This window comes from Protopterus annectens, chromosome 2.part1, assembly GCF_019279795.1.
Source record: "Protopterus annectens isolate FY-2018-M chromosome 2.part1, PAN1.0, whole genome shotgun sequence".
Taxonomy (NCBI): Eukaryota; Metazoa; Chordata; order Ceratodontiformes; family Protopteridae; genus Protopterus; species Protopterus annectens.
The window spans coordinates 813,539,596-813,556,815 of NC_056729.1; positions in this window are offsets into that span (position 1 = coordinate 813,539,596).

The window sequence follows — 17,220 nt, forward strand, 5'->3', positions numbered from 1 at the left end:
ACACAGAAACTGAAAACATGTTCTGGTCCTTTTTCATTGTTGTGTTTTGCTAATGCATTGAACCCAGATCCTAGTCTGATATGATACACATGTTCTCTGATGCGCTCTCTCAGCGTTCTATTGGTTTTCCCAATATAGAATGCTGGACATGCTGCACATCTAGCCAAATAAACCACATCTTTGCTAACACAACTAGTGTGGGTGTTAAATTTGAAGGTACGTTCAGTAACCGGGTGTATCAGAATGGTATCAGTGTTAATGTAGACGCATTGGTTACATTTGCCACAGGACACAGTGTTCACATCAGACACCTCAACTCTTTCTTTATAAGAAGCACCTTTCGGTCTACATAATAGTCTCTTAAGGTTGGGTTTATTCTTAAAAGCTATTCTTGGTTCTGGTCCCACTATTTCACCTATTTTACTATCTGTCAACAGAATATCCCAATGTTTAGACATCAAGTTTCTCAAATCCTGACTGTCCTTTGTAAAAAACATAGAGGCTCTCAAACCTGATTTATCCGATTTAATCATATCTTGTTGGTTCACCTGTTCTGAAAAATAAGGTCTCGCTCTGGTACCTCTCAGATCATTTACCTCAATAATTGTTTGCTCTATCAATCTCTCAGAGTAACCCCTATCTAGAAACATTCTTCTCATTTTCTCCACCTCCTTCTTATATCCATCCTCTGATGGATTGAGTCTAGATGCTCTCATAAACTGTTCTCTCAGAATGTTATTAAATATATGATTGGGGTGCATGCTGTGTCTATGCAGTAACGTATTCTTATGGCAATTTTTTGTGGGGATTTAACAATCCATTCTTATGGCAAGATTTCCTGTGGATTGAGTGTTTTTTTAATCCATTATCCAATTTGCATATGTCCACATCTAAATAAGATATCCTACTATCTGAGTACTCATATGTAAATTTCAGAAATCCAGTGGACCCATTTAGATACTCTACAAAGCTTGCTAGGGTCTCTACATCTCCTAGCCAAACCAAGAAGAGGTCATCTACGAACCTACGGTACAGCCCAACAAATTTATTGAACCATTCAGATGTATATACAACCCTATCCTCCCAGGCTGCCATAACCAGGTTGGCGTAGCTATTTGCACAAGATGTGCCCATAGCTAGCTCCCATCCTGAGGTAAAAATCCTCCCCAAATGTGAAAACATTGTTTGACAATATAGTTTCTAAATACAATGTAACTAAATCTATCCTATTAGATGAAAAATCAGAGTGTGCACGTAAATAATCCTGTGTATATTGAATACCCATGTCATTCGGTATCATCGTAAATAGGCTAACAACATCTAAAGTGACTAAATAATACTGTTTCCCTTGATCTAATCCATTGAAATATGCATATAAATCTATGAGAAATTGCTTACTATCTCTAAGTATGTTGATATTCATGTCAACTAATGGCCTTAGAACAGTTTCCATATAAATCGATAGTGGCTCGGTCACCCAGCCCTGGCCAGCTACTATCGGAGATTTATGGATTTTCGGTAACCCTTGAATAATTGGTATCACTGGATTATTAACTTTGAAATAGTCATATAACTCCCTAGTTATGCTAGATGACATAATAAGGTCATCAAGCATATAATATACTTCAAAGACTTTATCTTTCACCTCATTTAAATCTATTTTAACATAAAATCTGTCTTCGCTGAGTAATCGCCTCATACTCTCAGTATAATCTGTTAAATCCATGAGTACCACTGGACCTCCTTTGTCAGCTGGCCTAATGACTAATTTATCATCATTTCTCAAACCATTCAGGGCTCTCCTCTGATTATAATTCAAATTCTGTCCATGCCTCAGGTCTTTTCTCCTTTGAAAGTGACCATGTATTTCACCCTCTAGAATTTTGCCAAAAGCATCTATTACCGGATGTAACTGTGGTATATAAGTACTATTTACAATACATGTGTGCCTTTGTGGACTCCAGAAGCCAGTGTATGTAACAGTAGTATATGGCCCTGTATGTCAATCTATGCCGGGGAGCACCATAACTAACCTAGGCTGCTACCACATGTGGGAGTATCAGGTGTAAGCTGCCTTAGGGTATCTGGATGTACATTACCTTTGATAAATGCAGGCCTACTGCTTCCTGCCATGCAGACTGTTCTGTTTGTTAGTGTGATTGTGATGGTGTAATTTATGCCTTGTTATGTAATAGATACATCTCATTGTGTCAACTGAGGTCTTTAGCCCTAGGGATTGTGTACAGAGTATAGCTAGAGGCTGCTGGACTATACATCTGCATTACTTACTGTTGATTGATTGTTATCCTGTGGCCCAGTCTGTTTTTGTGGTTGTACTACTTGAAGGCCTTGGCATGGGCAGCAACATATGTAAACCTTTCCAGAATACTGTATTAATTTATCTGTTTGACAGTTGCATTAGTCTGTTTATATGTAGGTCAGAGTCTAAACAGCTGCATGACATGGCATATACAACTGTAATAGTACACAAATAAAGCTTTCCCATATATGCAAACCTGTGTGTGGTGTTATATCCTTTGACCTCTATGTGGTATATGTTGCAGGCAACAGTTGTCATTTGTATGGGGGGCTCATACAGTGTCCAGTTGGTAAGGTGGCAACTGTAGGCATAGTGGCTGTTCCATATTGTGTGTAACTACAATAAAATTGCCAAAGATTCCAAAGACAACCACAAGGCATTCTATAACTATGTCAAGAATCTATATGACAATGCTCAGATCTGCTCTAAGCTACAACAGAATGGCATTAAACATACTGATCCCAAGGATATTGCCAATATCCTGGCAGATCGATTGAGTGCCAACTTCACTCCCCTCTCACCCCCTAAATGGCCCATCTCAATACTGTAAGATTGCAAAATTCCGGTAATAACGGCCACACAGGTAAAAAACACACTCTCCAAAGCTAAGAATACAGACCCATGGGGCCAGATGACATCCTGGGCTGTGTACTACATTAACTATAAATTGAACTGGTACCACACCTAAGTGTCATGTTTAATTATAGCCTCACCTCAGGCTTCATGCCCACTGACTGGGGCACAGCTACAGTTATCTCACTCCACAAGGGGGGAGCCACCTTGGATCCGGGGAACTACTGCCCCATCAGTCTGACGAGCCTGATCTGCAAGGCCATGGAATGTATTATCATGGAACTTATAAGCAAAGATATTGGCAACCTTCAAACACTGGACCCCACCCAGTTTGGTTTTGTGATGGGCCAATCTTGTCTCCCGAACCTGATTGGCTTCTTTGAATCAGTCTCCAGAACTGTGGATGATGGTAAGGCGGTCCACACAGCCTATCTGGACCTCGCCAAGGCCTTTGACACCACCCCCCTCTGGAATCATAAATAAACTTATGAAGCTGGGCATTAATCTCTACATCACTCGATGGGTTGCCAACTGGCTTACTGACAGAAACCACACTGTAGAAGTAGCTGACTCCAAATCCAGCTCCAGACAAGTGACAAGAGGAGTACCTCAGGGTTCAGTCCTGGGACCACTCTTGTTTTGCATCTACTTTGCTGAAGTACAGGCCAGTACTAAGGGACTCTGGCTAACAAAGTTCACAGATGACTGCAAACTGGGAGCCATTACTGAATCTCCAAATGATGTGCATACTCTACAAAAGGGCCTTACAGAAACAGATGCTTGGTGCCAGAGCCATGGGCTCAAGCTCAATGCCAAGAAATGCATAGTTATCCCATTTGGGAAAAAACATGTACCCGTGAATTACCATATAGGTGGCAGTACACTAAACACCAAAAGTGTGATAAGAGACTTAGGGACACAGGTGGACAGTGGTCGCCTTTTCGATATCCACATCAGCACAACAGTCAAGAAATCCTTCTATGTGGCACACCTCATCACTAAGGGCTTTTCATCCAGAAAAAAAGAGGCCATTGTCCCACTGTACTCATACCTCATTAAACCCATTATAGAATACAACACCCCATTTGGTTTGTACCTCTCAAGACACCTACAACAACTGGAAAGGCCGCCAAAATACATCACTAAAAGAATCACAGGCCTAAAGCAGATGCCCTATGCTGACCACCTTAAAAAAACTCCAGCTATACTCTGTCACATATCGTCTACTCAGATGCGATCTCTGCTTAACATACAAGGCCATGTCAAACCCAGAGCTGTTGGACATGCTACACTTAAAGAAATCCGAATCCCTCAGAGCCACATGCTACAGAGATCTAAACCTTGTCATCACAATAAACAAAACATGCTGGAGGGATAGGTTCCTGACCCAGAGAATCCCCAGACTCTGGAATAGACTGCCCATGCATGTCAAGCAGAGCAGCTCTTTGGCCCTCTTCAAAAGGAACCTTGACGATTGGTTGGGAGAAAGGAAATTCACCCCGAGGATCACGTCAGTCGCCTTGCTAGACAGGGGTCCAGGAAGTAAATAGTGTGGGAAGAAATAGCCAGGGAATTGTTATGGCTAGGCTTGTATAGGCCCTAGGGCTGATAGCCTAGTACCAACCTATGAACATATGAACCTATAAGTGTATGGGCATGTCCAGTGGGACTGTCAGTACTTACAAAGTGACTGGAGGCCACACCTACATTTACCCCAGTACAGAATTTTGTGTGCTACAGACATTGACATCTCCCCCTGTTTTTGCAGTACTGCACTACACTCAAAATGTCCACTGCATTCCCCAGCTGTCTGCCACATAACACAAGCAATCAGGTCACCCCAGAACAAGTACAAATATGACTCTGTCATTGTTCATATTGGTGTGAATGACCTGAGACGTATCTCCCTGGACTACATGAAAAGAGACGTGGAAGAGTTCTCTTATCATGTAGTCCAGGCTAGTATGACCTTGACCCTGAGTAGCATCCTGCGCCCACCAAGAATGATACCTCGGTATAAAAAATGATCAATTTCAACAATTGGCTAAGCTTCTGGTGTCATTCAAAGGGGATTCAATGTATGTCAGCCTGGGATGACATGCTCGACAAGCCCCGTTGCTTCGAAAAAGACAGCTTGCACCTATCACCCCTAGGCTTTGGAATACTGGCCAAGGCTCTTGCTGCCCCCATAGTGCCTTTTTTAGACAAGGCTCAAAAGTCAAACCCACCTCCGTAAACAGCACAATTAACAAAAAACTGAGGGTTGTGCTACTCAACGCCAGATGTTTAAATCTCAAAATGCATGTGCTCGAAGCACTGTGCAGTAACTGAAACCTGGTTCAATTCTCCAGAAAGCACCCCAGCACTGCTGGGCTACAACTCATACCACACATTTCGGCCACAGAACATGGACCGAAACACAAAAGGAGGGGGTGTATCCATATTCATCAAGGATACCTACACCTCCAGGTTAGTGACGCAGCATGATACCTCTGAGATCATCCATGTGCAACTAACATCGGGCAAATTTGCAATATAAATTGTGGCCTGCTACAGTTCACCCTCCATGACCCAGGAACACCATTCCACCTTTCTGGAGACACTGGAAAACATGAAGGTCCTATCGAACACCCTGATATTGGGTGATTTCAATTACCATTAACTGGGAAAACTACTCGAGTACAAACTCCCAGGCCCAACACTTCCTGGAATTCATCAAGTTAAATGCCCTGGATCAACTGGTAAACTCCCTTACCAGAGGTGAGAACATATTGGACCTGGTCATCACCAACATGGGCAACAGGTATTCCACACCGGAGGACAACCTGTCTCTGGTTAGATCAGACCATAAAGTAATCACTCTGGATGTCCGCACCCCACCACTACATGCAACTAAGGAAACCACAGTAAAAAAACTTTTCTAAAGCAAACTTCATCTTACTTAAGACAGAGGTGGTAAGTTTCACAGCCCCCACGCTAAAGGATAATGCTGCCCAAGATGCAGAAACCTTTACAAATGCACTCTATGAGCACCTACAAGGATGCATGGATCATGCCATCCCTAGTAAAACCAAGACGCACTCCTCTAAGAGAAGGAAACCAGTTTGGTGGACCCCTGCCATAAACAGGCTATACAATAGAAGGAGGAAACTAGTTCAGAAAAAAAGCAAATCCCAAGAAGGAAAGACATCCCTGAACAGTATCAGTAAGAATACCCCATAAATCCCCCATAAAATCATCCAAGGCTAACTTCAAAAGAAAAATAGCCAAGGATTCAAACGATAACCACAAAGCCTTCTTTAGCTATGTTAAGAATTTAAGTGGCAACTTGCAGATATGCACTTAACTACTGCAAAATAGCACAAAATATACTGAACCTACTGATATTGCCAACATCCTGGCAGATAGATTCAGTGCAAACTTCACCTCACTCTCACCCCCAAAAGGGCCCACAACAATACCGGAAAAGTGCAGTGTCCAGGAAATCACAGATGCACAGGTGAAAACAGCCCTTTCAAAAGCCAAAAACACAGCATCAATGGGGCCAGATGATGTCCCAGGCTACTTCTTGCACGAACTACAGAACAAACTAACCTCCCCACCTAAACACGCTGTTCAACCTCAGCCTCTCCACAGGCTACGTGCCCATAGAATGCTGCACAGCAATGGTTATTCCTCTCCATAAAGGAGGAGCCACAACTGACCCTGGTAACTATCGCCATCTGACTAGCCTGGTCTGCAAGGCTATGGAGCACATCATTATGGAACTCATTAACAAAGACATTGGGAACCTCCAAACACTTAACCTGACTCAGTTCGGCTTTGTTAAGGGCAGATCATGCCTACTAAACCTGGTTGACTTCTTCAAGACAGTCACTAAGGCCATAGATGAGGAAAGTTGGTTCACACAGCCTACCTTGACCTCACCAAGGCTTTCGACACCATTCCACATTCAGGTATTACAGAAAAACTCACAAGCCTGAACATAAACCTCTACATCATGAGATGGGTTGCCAACTGGCTTACAGACAGAACTCACATGGTAAGAATAGCGAGCTCTAGGTCCGACTCTAAACCAGTCACAAATGGTGTCCCGCAAGGCTCGGTTCTGGGACCCCTACTGTTCGGCATATATTTCTCAGAAGTACAGGCAAACACAGGAGGACTATGGCTAACCAAGTTCGCCAATGACTGCAAACTGGGAGCCATAATTGACTCTCTGGCTGACATGGACATCCTCCAAAAGGGCCTTATTGAGATGGACGCCTGGTGTCAAAGTCATGGCCACAAGCTAAATGCCAAAAAATGCATAGTCATCCCATTTGGGAAAAACAAAACACCCACGAATTACCACATAGGTGGCAGCCCCTTAATACAGAAGAGATAAAAAGAGATCTGGGGACCCAGGTAGATAGTAATCTCTCCTTTGACAATCATATTGCCAAAGTAGTTAGGAAATCCTTCAATGTGGCCCATCTAATTACTAAAATGTTTGCATCTAGAAATAAAGATGTTATAGTGACCCTCTACTCATCACTCATCAGACCCATCGTAGAGTACAATGCTCCATTTGGGATGTACCTCACAAGACACTTCCAACAGCTCGAATGACTACAAAAGTACCTCACCAAGAGGATTACTGGCCTCAAACATATGTCCTATGCAGCCAGACTGAAAAAACTCTGGCTGTACGCAGTGGCATATCGCTTACTCAGAGGTGATCTCTGCCTGACTTACAAAGCCATGTCCAACTCAGAATTGATGGACATGCTCGACCTAAAAAAATCTAAGTCACTGTGAGCCACACTCTCTAGTGAGCTAAACCTCACCACAACAATAAATAGAACATGCTGGATGGATAGATTCCTGTCACAGAGACTCCCCATGGTTTGGAACAAAATTCCAAACTACATTAGGCAGAGCCCCTCACTAACGCTCTTCAAGAGAAACCTTGATGAGTGGATGGGTAACTGAAAATACACCCCTGGGATCACTTCATTAGCTCTGCTTGACAGAGGATCAGTTAATTAATCAATGGGGCAGTGAAAGCCGACACACTCTGGCTAGGCTTATAAATGCCCTCAGGCAGATAGCCTTGTACCTACCTATGAACCTTTGAACCTATGAACCTATGTGACTGAGGTTCACAATGTTACACCATATATTGACAGTCTGCATACCTTTCAACTGTACAGATTTTTAAGAATGTCTGGATGTTTTTCTTATATTTCTGTTCTGTTTTTCATAACATTTGTGGCTTTCTGGTAAATTATTGAATATTGAAGTCACTAAATAAAAACAAATATTTGTGTTCCAGACTTTATATCCTTCAGAAAATATGTAATAATGCAAAACCTTTTATTCTAGCAACTTTCTAAGTTTATAGCAACAATATTTAAATTCTGTCCCTATTTTTGGGCCTTTGTCCCCCCCATTCTTTCTGGGTTTGTCCAGATTTCTTGCACTAAGATGTTGAGAGGTATGATGTTAAAACACCCGCATAATAATACTTCACATGCAAAAGATGTTAATATTTCCAGATTAGAACCATCAACCCCATCATCGAGGCTAACTTCCCTAGTACACTGAGCCACACAGGCTGCAAGAGAGAGAGAGAGGAGTCATTCATCACACAATCAGCAGTATAAATATGTATGTTGTTATTCCTGCATTATGTGAGACATACAATGTGTGATCGAGTCCTGAGATTGCCTAGTTTATAATGATATCCCAGGAATACATTGAGTGCCCCCCTCCATCGAATGTACAACCAATACACTCCATAATTAGAATGGAATTATTGCACTTACATTGATTCAGCAGGGAAATTTGAGCAGCCACATAATGGAAGATTGTTTACATTTAAAGCTATAGCTAGTTGTGATTCCCAGAATGTGATATATTTAGCTGTGTGTTGTTTGTGTTCCGTATTTTATGTAGGGAAAACTAGCAGGAGGTTTAGAGATAGGATCAGGGAACACATTTATGCTATTATAAATGGTACTGTGATCAATACTTCAGCCAAACATGTTTTAGCATTAAGTCCCACACATTCTTTCAGGTTTTTAGTTATGGAGGTGCTTGATGTCAATGAACATGGGGTGATATCAAGAATTTAACTGAAACATCAGAAGTCAGATGGATTATTAGATTACGAGCTGATGTTGGTAAAGGTCTAAATGATAAAGTTCCTTTAAAGCCCATCCTAAAAGCCTTAACTCTGCCTAAATGAAACATAGGTTTGCATTAATATAGGTTTATATATTTATATGCCTATTTGTATGCATTTGTATGGATATACATATATTATCATTATTTATTTATTTTTTTATGTTTTATTTTTGTATTTTACATTGGCTTGTGTTCATATGTTTTTATATTGATATATACTCATTCATATTATATAGATTAAATCAGAAATGCATGGTATTGCCCATTTAATGCTGCAACATTGTTGTCATGGTGTTTTATAATGTGATTAACTGTTTGAATTGTATTAATTTTTGATTGGATAAGTAATATGCGAATAGCAGTATTTAAATGATTTGTAAGGTTGATTTAGATATCTGAAGAAGCAGTTTTTGAATACTGCGAAAACGCTAAAATTTTTCAATAAATTCATGGTGAATTTATTCCTCTTTGCCTTATCGTGGTTCACTATATGTTGTATTGGATTTCACTTTTTGTGTTTGTTATTGGTGAACCATTTATTCAGGCTGCTGATATCGGTGTAAGTTTATAGGAACAACATTTAAATTCTGTCCCTATTTTTGGGCCTCTGTCCCCCTCATTCTTTCTGGTCATGTCCAGATTTTTTGCACTAAGAGGTTGAGAGGTATGATGTGAAAACACCAGCATAATCATGCCTCACATGGAAAATATGTGAATACTTCCATATTAGAACCATCAACATCATCACTCAGGCTAACTTCCCTAGTCCATTGAGCCACACAAGCTGCCAGAGAGAGGGAGGAGTCATTCATCACACAATCAACAGTATAAACATGTATGTTGTTATTCCTGCGTTATGTGAGACATACAATGTGTGATTGAGCACTATGTTACTGCCCTGAGATTGCCTGGTCTGCTGATATACCATTGCTGACTTACAGTTAAAGCAGTTTTATGGGAACACTGCTGTGTTGGGAGTGGGAGGAACAACAGCACATGATTGCTGGGATAGACAGTAATTCCAACCATGAGGCCTAGTGATTATTAGGGAACACATACAAATGGGCTGGGTATCTGCAGTCCCTTGTGGATGTTACTTCTGTCCACATAGCTCACTATATGTCCTTGCATAAATGCTGCAGATCCATACATATGATACCATATTATAGTAATCCTTACAAGTAGTGTGTAGGTTAGAGACTTACACTGCAAATGCAGCAGTTGACAGAACAGTAGTTCAGGGCTGACTCTGTGTGATGCAAGCAATACACAGCCAATACATGGATAGGTAGGTTGTGTGGTTTGCCTGGCATCAACAATTTTAATATATGTATGTGAGTAGGAGTAAGGTGTCAGTCCCTAGGACCCTAGGCTGTCAGTGAATGTGCTATGCGTTGTCTCTTAGCCAAAGCCAGGGCATACTGGGCACACCTACTTCTGCCTACATGAACATGATCAGGGGGTTCCTCTTCCAAGTCCTCCTGTAAGTGTAGCTGTGGTGACCTAGACACTAGTGGGGGGCTGTGTATCCCTTTCCTTTGCTGATCCTGCTGCAGCTGTTTCTGCTGGATCATATTGTGTAGCATGGCACATACTGTGAATATATGTGCACATGTGGCTGGAGTATACTGCAGGGCTCCACCAGTTATATCAAGGCATGAGAACTGTGACTCCAGAAGCCCAAATACACTCTCTGTGATGTCCCTAATTTGTGCATGTGTCTCATTATGGCATTCTTCTGTGGGTGTGTGCGCATTTCTGATGGGTGTCATCATCCACGGTTCCAATGAGTAGCCAGTATCCCCCAGTAAATGGCCCTGTGGGATGCCCCCCCCCAGCAAACATCTGGTACAGCTGTGAAGCGTGCCATATATGCAAGTCATGATAACTGCCAGGGCTGCCAGCACACACATTCATGATAATCCACTGGGCACTGCACATAACCTGGCAGTTGGAGTGTTACCCCTTGCAGTTGACATAGATTCTACCCTCCTCACCGGGCGGTGCCTTGATGTGTTCATGAGTCCAGTCTTTGGCACCCAGTACCTCAGAGTAGTGTGCTACATGGTAGAAGTGTTGCATATTGCAGGCTATTACCTCTGGGTTGAGGAGAAAAGAAATGTGCTCACTGGCATGCAGTAGCATGGCATCCAGGAAATGGTGGAGTATCCTGGATGCTGATGCCTGTGACACCTCCATCATGCCCCAGTTGGTCTTTAGAAAGTACCTGTAGCGAGTATCCTAAGGTCTACACATACCTTTGTTTCCACTGGGATAGGTTTGCCTCTATTGGCTCTGGGTCTGATTTGAGGGCTGCAGAGCTCAGTGAGTTCTTGTAGTATATCCCTATCCACCTTGTAGTGCTCTACAATCTCCAGCTCATGTAGCTCCTGGAAGGTTACCCCAGACCTGAACACTCTTGTCCTTCTCTGCCTAAGCCTACTGTCAGCAGCAGCAGCAGTATTGACTTCAGCATCTAGCACATACAGATGTAGCAGACCTGCAGCAGCCCCTAGCATTCTCTCAGTTAAAATTCCCAAGTCTGTACTCTAATGGTGCAGAGTCTGGAGGAAACTCAAATTGTAGGGTGTATGCATACTTCATAGTGCTCTACTGTAGGTGCTGACTGTGTGATTGGCTGCCTATGATGCATTCCACCTACCTGGTATATTGTTAACATCATTTAATTGCCCTAGTTTAAGTTAAAAAGGGGTCAAAACTAATTAATATGCCATTGGCTTTTAGATACTCTCAGCACAGTGGCTTGCTATGCAAACATGCATCCCATAGGTAAACAAATCTTAGCAGTTAGTGTATGCACTCTCCAGACTTGCACGCTGAGCACAGTGGCATGCTGTGCACTAACATACAAACATGTGCCCCTTAGCTAAACAAAGCTTAGGAATTATTGCACACCCCCCTTGAAAGGACATGCTCAGCACAGCAGTGCACTGCCCAAACAGGTGCAGCTAAGCTGAACTAAGCTTAGAAGTCATTGGACACACCCTCCCCTGATGTCAGTTACCTCCTTTGTAAATGCCAATATAGTTCTCTGCCTACATAGAGGGGATATGCAGACAAATTTACCCAATTATGCTATTCAGTAACTCCACCTGATTTGCATAGGGATCTGTGCTCACAGCCTGGAAACTACATGCTTCATAATCCTACCACATTAGCAACAGCACAAATGCACCATTGTAGATAGTCCATGCACTGTTCTGTAATACATTTTCTCCCATAATATTCATTTTATTTTTTCCATTTTTTTTTATAAAGTATGGTTACACACTGCAGCATGCTGTGCAAACATGCTCAGATTATTAAAAAAAATAAAATTAATGTAACTTATTTCCTTTAATTTCAGACGCACATAATAGTTTCACTCATATCTGTATGTGCTATGCCATATCTGTACATCTATCTACATTTTTACAGTCCCTTTTTTTTGGTCTACATTTACGGACACTGACAAAGGGTCTGAATAGCTGCCCATCTGCTTGCTGGATCACTCTACTTGCCTAATTTGCATGAGATTCACCTGTTTATGAGGTGATTTGCATGCCACAGAACTTCCTGTGTTAGCACGTGCATGCACGCCGCCCAAAAGTGCTTATTGAATCTAAAACCTGCTTACTTTCATGTAAGCAGTGCAGCATAATGCCTACACGGTAAAAAAGACGGTGTAGACTTTATTAACTTCCCCCATAGATATAGATACAGATATAGATATAAACACAACTGGAGGAAAGGCTGGCAAATGCATTTATTAGAGTCCAGAATATTATAAAACCTCTAGTAAGTGCTTTTGTTCTATAGTCCAGGGCTTTTTAAGTCAACATGTTATTGATAAAGTCATTCATCTGTGGTAACAAATGGCTTCAAAAGAATGCTGTCTGCTCTAAGGAGTGCCATTGTACATCTCCACAGTCCAAGTGCCCAACAATCATGATGTGTAATACAAGCGACCCAATCCAAAAGCTGCTACAAACAGTACATACAACCTACTTCCACCAGGGATTGGCAAGCCAACAGCAACCATGCACTCTCATCTTCCCCAAAGCTTGTTCAGAATCTAAGGCACTTATCAAACTGGGGCTGTCTGGGTCATACTCAGGTCTTTGTTGTTATAGGCAAGCAAGATTTTTTCAGAACGTTTGAATTTTTCTCATGAAAATGAATTAGCTTATATACATATCTATCTACAGGGAAAAAAACGTTTAAAGGGAATGAATCTTGACACACATTCTCCATACCTGTACCAAATGAAAACATAAAGATAATATAAAAATGGAAAACCATTTGGAAAAAAGACTAGCCAGCATCTAAACAAAGTATGATAGGCTAGTGAAACCTATGAGAAAGTGTGCCAACAGTCATTAGGAACTGATGACCTTTAGTCAATCAAGTAAGCAAGCAATAATTCCTGACAGGATGTGTGTTAATATGTAATTAACACTTGCCCAGGGGTGTTATGAGCCCTGATGCCACAGGCCCCTGGAACGGCATTTATTACATATAAATACACACCCTGGTGGGTATTACTGTGCTTAGAGGATGGGCTGCCTGCAAAACTGTTCTATTTTACTTACCTTTTTAAAGTTTTATATTATTTTTTTATATATTTTGATGTAAAATGGTTCCTCTGCCTAGTGTTTCAAACTTGCTGTAGTATATGTTAATGGTGTTGAAGGAAGCATTTACTTCAAAAATATATAAAAAACTATGTTGAGGTAAGAGATCAGATCATACCTCTGAAACTCTTAGAACAAGACGTCTGGATATTGCCATAAATAATGGGGAACAAAAGCACAAAAATAGGGGCAATTTTTTATATATTGCTTTTGCAAACATAGAAAGTTGATAGAATAAGAGGTTTTGCATTAGCATGCATTTTCAGACGGGAACGAAGTCTGAAATTCAAATGCTGTCATTATTTTCTGACTTCATTTCTCAATGCTTCGCCAGCAATTTACCAGAAAGCCAAATCTTTTTGGGAACCATACAAAAGTGTGAAGCAAAAATCAGGACATTCTGCAAAAATCTGTAGAGTTGAGAGATATGTCAAGAGGTATGCAAACCTCTTAACTGCTGCTGCTGCTGACAGGGATCGCTCTCATTCTTCACTCTCTCTCTCTCTCTCTCTGTCTCACTCACACAGTCTCTTCTGCTTTCATATGTGCATACACTCTCACTCACAGACATACACACCCACTTTTTTTATTTAAAGTTTTTTTTCTTTCTTACTTTACACCCACTAAATAGCAAAAGTGCTGCTTAGAGTGTGTAAAATAATGGCTCGATCGATCACACTGTTCACTTTATCTCTGTCTCTCATATACACATAAACAGTCTCTTCTGCTTTCACACACACACACACACACACACACACACACACACACACACACACACACACACACACACACACACATACATACACACAGTCTCTATTTCTTTCATGCATGCCTTCACTCACAAATACAAAAAGAAACATAAACACACTTATACACATAAATACACATACATGCATACACTTCTTTTGCTTTTGTTTTCTTTACATCCGCTAAACAGCAAAGGCACTGCTTAGTGTGTTTAAAATAATGGCTCTGTCAATCTTGCTTTCACTCGCATGCATACATACACACACACACACACACACACACACACACACACACACACACACACACACACACACACACACACACACACAAACACACACACACACACACACATCACATGCTACACACACACACAGCACACACACACACACACACACACACACACACACACACACACACATTTATTTATTTTTTACATTTTACACTTGTTAAACAATAGAAGCTTTGCTTAGCGAGTTTAAAATAATGGCAGCTATTATTTTTTTTGTCCCAAGCTCCATGGCAGCTTGATATGCTGCTGTGAAGCAGTGGACTTGTTTTTCAATTGGCTTTACTTCTACATTAATACCCTGCTAGAGAACGTTCCTTCTCCAGTCAGGGTGCTGATGTAAAGTTTGCCTATTCTCTGGTTGTTCAGAAAACTGGAACACAACGGTTGTACTATAAATACTTCTGATGAAGCTAAAGCGAAAGCGCTAACCAACATTTATCTGTGCAATAAAGATACTTTTATAGTACGTTCCAGTTTTCTGAACAACCTGCAATTTCACTGGGAACATTTGCTCTAAGTGAATCTTTTTTTACACTTTTCTTTTATTCTCTAACAATATTTAAATCTTAGTGAGTATGGGGTAGAGTAGATAATGTCTTGACACTAAGAAATCTAGAACATTGAAAGGGAAATTAGCATGGCTTTTAAGATTCAACCGTATACCCTCTTTCTAGTTATTTATTTTGGGTTACCAAGTTGTTGCTTTTCCTCAGTCATTCTTTCTAGGGACAATTAACACAGCCCCCCCTTCTATATTTGCATTAAGTTAATGAGATTTTAGTTTCTTCCCCAAACTATGCTACTGTCAATTTCTTTTTGATCCACATATCTATATTTACAGTGAATGAGTTTATAATTAACTTTGAGCTGTCTGTGTATATTTTTTAACACAATGTCTGTTTTAGTGGTTTGTTTTTTATTGACACTTCTGATTTTGACAGGCTACTCCATGTTATGTGCTAATTTCCATTCAGTGAAGTTTTTATGGTCAGTTTGGCGGTGGTGGTGCTGCGGTAGCGTTGTCGCCTCACAGTCAGACACTGTCCATTTCGATTCTCAGCTAGAGCGTCTTCTGCGAGAGACATGCGTGAATGGGTGTACCTCCGTTGAAGGTTGTGCATCAGGCCTGGCAAGCCGGTACGTAAAAGTCAACTGCCAATCATTAGTGGACTGGAGTTCAGCTGTGGCGACCCCTAACTGGGAAAAGCTGAAAGACACAAACAAAGTGTCTTATGTTCATATCTGAGAGTCGGTTCTTCACTCTTGTTCAGATGTTTTTCTGTCATGATATTAAGAGGTCTGTCAGTTAATTCTGCACTTTATGGTTGTGCATATACGTGCATACTTTTTGCTTTAATTAATTTATTTATTCATTAATCTATTCATTTATTAATTTTTGTAGACTAAGATAGTCTGACTGGACAAGAAAAGTCCATTTTCAGTGGACACCTGTTGAAGAACAGCTCCATACAATAAGAATACAAAAATACATGCGGTAGTGATTTATTACCTATAGTCCTAAATAAAAATAGAGACAACATACAGCAATGGCCTAATTTATTTTATTTTATTTTATTTATTTGACATTAATTTACCGGGGTGGTCTGACTGGGTGTAGAGAACCCGTTTTCAGCAGAGGCCTGGGGAGAAAAGCTCCACATATAGTACAATACAAATACAGTATAATCCAATACAATAAAAATTACATTAGAAATGTTGTGTCTTTTGGCTTTTCCCGGTTAGGGGTCGCCACAGCGGAACTCCGGTCCACTAATGATTGGCAGTAGATTTTTACGTGCCGAGTTGCCGGCCCTGACACACAACCTTCAACAAAGGTATGCCCATTCACGTATGTCTCCATGCAGAAGACGCTCTAGCTGAGAATCGAACAGGACAACGTCTTACTGTGAGGTGACAACGCTACTGCAGCACCACCACCGCAGTATAAAGATTACATTAGAAATACTATACACAAAATAAGTTGAAAGAACAAACTGCTACAAGATGTTGTAATATATTACTGCACATCTAGACAGTTCTATACAGTTAAAACATTACAGACCATAATAGTCACTCTCATCATAGTGTCAAAAGAAAATTACATAGGTAGTGCAATCTGTGACATTGACTGTTGTAGTGCATGCAAAATAGAATGTTAGTTTGTTAGGAAAATAGCAGCCAGAAAGTTAGTGATGCAGACAGATAGTGAGCGAGAGTTAAGAAGAATAGAAGCAATAAAGCCTGAGCAGCAGCTTAAGGATATGGTATAGAAGCAGAGAAGGAGTTAGAAGAGCTTTAGGGTCTTGAAGTCTGTGAGGGATTGAAATGTGACAGAAGAGGAAGACCTAAGCACTAGGCAGGCTTTATGCAGGAGTAAAGCCATGCATTTTTTTAGATGATTTTTTTTAAAGAGGCTTTGAAATAGGTTAGACCATGCATAGACCTGGCAGCTAGAGGTAGTGAATTCCAATGTATAGAGGCAGAGT